The sequence below is a fragment of the Cataglyphis hispanica genome, chromosome 10 (genome assembly GCF_021464435.1).
Source record: "Cataglyphis hispanica isolate Lineage 1 chromosome 10, ULB_Chis1_1.0, whole genome shotgun sequence".
NCBI classification, from domain to species: domain Eukaryota; kingdom Metazoa; phylum Arthropoda; class Insecta; order Hymenoptera; family Formicidae; genus Cataglyphis; species Cataglyphis hispanica.
Window position 1 is genome coordinate 1,726,115 of NC_065963.1, and position 3,771 is coordinate 1,729,885.

At 27.0% G+C, this 3,771-nt stretch overlaps 1 pseudogene; it reads left to right on the top strand.

Annotated features, from left to right (window-relative positions):
- The first annotated feature begins 2,178 nt into the window (after positions 1-2,178).
- LOC126852483 (protein PIEZO homolog) lies at positions 2,179-3,771 on the top strand (annotated as a pseudogene).

The window sequence follows — 3,771 nt, forward strand, 5'->3', positions numbered from 1 at the left end:
TTTCGCGATAGTACTACTCATGATATCGTAATAGATAGAGAATTAATAACGATTTATCGGAGAGAACTATAACAATATGGAGATAGTAATTGAAATGTCGTCTTAATTAACGGTAATGTCAGCTGGTAGCGGAAGAATGTTAAGGTTGATGCGGAGAGAGAGAGAGAGAATTAGTGAGTGATACAATTTAGAAAAATCAATTTCTTAAGAGATTTCATTTGGAGAGATTTAATTTTTTATTTATTTTTTTTTACATCTAAATAATTTATTTATCTTTAATGATCAAACATATGCTGTGCGTATACGTATCTTATGTTTAGTTATTTGCGCAATTAATTTTTTTCGTCATATTCAACATTGATGAGAGATATATCGTGTAACTTATATTATATGTATATTAATATACGCGATATGACATTTATTGATATTTCATCTCGCGCACCAGTCATATCAAACATTCTCCACACTGACAAAATATTCTTCCGCTCCACATTATTCATGGAATGTTATCATTATGGCCGCGATGGCATTGATATAATTTAGAAAGATTCGACGCGGCTGATAATCTTTTCAGATCAGTTCGCGCATTTTTTCTCTTTATTTTAATCTTAAGCCGATTTTTTGTAAAATAAATGCTTATGATGCAATCGATACAAGATACGAGTAAAACAATCGATACAATACATGTAAAACAGTTTTTAATAGTATATTTTTTTGTTCAATATCATATTAAGAAATCCTATAAAATAGAACAAAAATTATTAATAAATAAAAATAAAATATGATATATTAGATACATTATATTAAATACATTAGATACAATTTATTTAATAATTTATTACTTTTTATATTTTAGAAATAATAAGTAAGAGATAATCTAAGATTGCTGGAATTTGAAAAATTTATTTTACATGCTTAGTGATGCATTAATTGTTTTTTAAGAAAAATTATTCAACTGTACAAATATTTAATAGAATTATTAATAGATTTTCTTCAATTATAGATTCCCAAATCAATTTCTTCTTGTAAACCTATATAGAATCTCACTTCGCATTAAAATGAGTATACATGGAAACAGTGTGTTCCATTCCCCCCTCCCCTCCCTCGCCTCTACGGTTCCACTGCCATTAAAATTAGACACATTGATTTGGATTGAACCTTGCTTCGCATGAAAACTTGTAAACCCATGTGAAACCTCACTTTGCATTAAAAAGTATATGCCTGGAGGCAGTGTGTATTAACTCTATAGGGTTAAAATTATTATTTTTCGCGTAACTCCTAAAATAATGGGTTTATGTGAAACATATATATAATCTTTTTTGTTCAGTTTTTTAATAGCTTTATTTTTTGTTTAAAATTTTTTTTTTAATTAGTATTTTTGAAGATATACAGCAAAAATGTTTGGAACTTTAAGGGAGCATAGGGGGCAAACGGAACCTCGGCAAAAAACTCTAAAGGTGCTTTATACTCAAGTCAAAGACAAGCTTTGGTTAAAATTTCAGCGCAATCGGAGATTTATCATTTTCGGAACTGTAGCTCAAAAATTTAGAACTTATCAAATATTCAAAATTTGATATTTACATAAAATAGTAATATCTAGCATCGCTCAGTCGATTTAATTATCTAATTATTGTTAATATATATTGTTAAATATATCTATTTATGTTTTTCTATAGATAATGTTGACAATAGAAATATAAAATATGCTTCAGAAATTGTCGTATAATGATCAATCTCGCTATTAAACAAATTCATGCTTGTGTTAAATAACTAAAAAAGATTTGAAATCAAATAAATGGAAATACACATAACACATAACACAAGCAGTTTCATTATGTCCCAAATTATTTAAACTAAGCTTCACAAATCAAATTGTGGGACTCAAAATAATTAGTTTTTCGTTGTGTTGATAATAATATTGTTCTAGAAACATCAATAATTTATCTTATTGAGATGCTTATTTATTAGTGTCGTTCTTATGCAAATACATATTCTGTAAGTTATCATAAAAATAACTGAATTGTTTGCTAGAACAAGATTATTCCTATCGGCCAAAACATCACAATGTCCGATAATATCACGCACATTTGAACTTCCGTACTTCGCATATCGCTGTGACTGCTGAACATTTAACAATAAGCTTTTTTCCAATAAATTTGATCCGTTAAAACATCGACGATGTGTGGAAAAAGTTTCACGTTTTGTTGCTGTGCGCTTTTATTCATCGGTTCGCTTTTAACTTTTCAGCCAAATACGAGTGATGATAACAAAGACAATAATTTGACAGTGCGATAGTTTGTCGAGGACACTAAAAGAAATTGTAAAAAAGCAGAATTACGGTATAATTTGCATAAAAATTATATAAATAACAACAAAAATAAATACAGCAATGGAAATAAAAATAAAAATCACATTATTCCATATAAGATGTGTGATAATATTACATATATTCAGCTTTGTTGTCCTTTTGGTGATCGCTTGGTTAGCACAAGTTGCATTGCTGAAGAAAATGAATATGTTCTTCCAAATATATATGGATACTCGAATGATTCGATGCAAAACGAAAATAAGAAGAACGAACTTTTTCCACTGTTCCATTGTTCAAAATCCATACCGAAAAATGTATATACGCTTCCTGCTTTATCCGGACAACTTTCTCAAATACTACAAGTACATATTTTTCTGCAAACGGATCTTTGTATCTTCCTTATTTCAACATATTCATCGAATCAACATTCTATTGTTTGGCAGTCGTGGATCATAATCAATTTGATGCGATTATCTGCTTGGAAACTAAACGAAACCATCAATAAAGAAATGGATAAAATCATAAAAGATCTCTATAATAAGATCTCAAATGAATTTATCATTATATTTTTGAGTTGCCGTATAGTGTCAATGCTTTGTTTGCTCTCAATATTTTTGATGTACTTTATATTGCCAGAGCTTTGTAATATACATAGTTTCATGCTGCGCAGATATAGCATTTTGTTGTCTATCGCATATATTATCGAGATTATTCATTATCGAATCAACATGATAAATTGGCCGTATTCCATCTGTATTACAAGTGGTACAGTACAACCAAATCATATAATAATCAGCAATCAATACAATACATATATATATATATAGACTTAGTTATATATTCTTATTAATTATTTTTTAATAATGATAAAACTAGTAATGTATATATTAAAACACTTTAAAACACAGGATTATTAAATAAAATTAAAATTTTGTGTGCACTTTTATGTACAAATAAACTTTAACTTTGTTTGAAAAAATATTATAGCGTTATTAAAATTTTGCAGAATTATGTCTCTCTTAATTTATATTAAGTGCATATTAGCGCATATTTATTACTTAATAATGTTTTCTGTTATAATATTTTAATATAAAAATTTTTAATAAAAATAAAAATTGAAGCAAAACTTTTTTTTATAATATAGTATAGTATAGTATAATATGGTATAATTCATATAATTCATATGGTATAAATCATATAACATATATTTAATTTAATATTAGTATGTATTTATTATTTATATTGTTTTCTGTTATAAATAGTTAATATTATACGGTAATTAAAGATATATTTTTCTTTTATAGGATATGTTTTTACAGATAGATATAGTGGTACTTGTCAATTAACGGCATTATAAAATTGTTTATTTTATTGTTGCAGCTCTAGTCACTTATTTCAGCTCTTTAAAATGCTTTTTTTGGTTATGTGTAATGAGTTTCGACATGTGATGGACATTTAGGTAA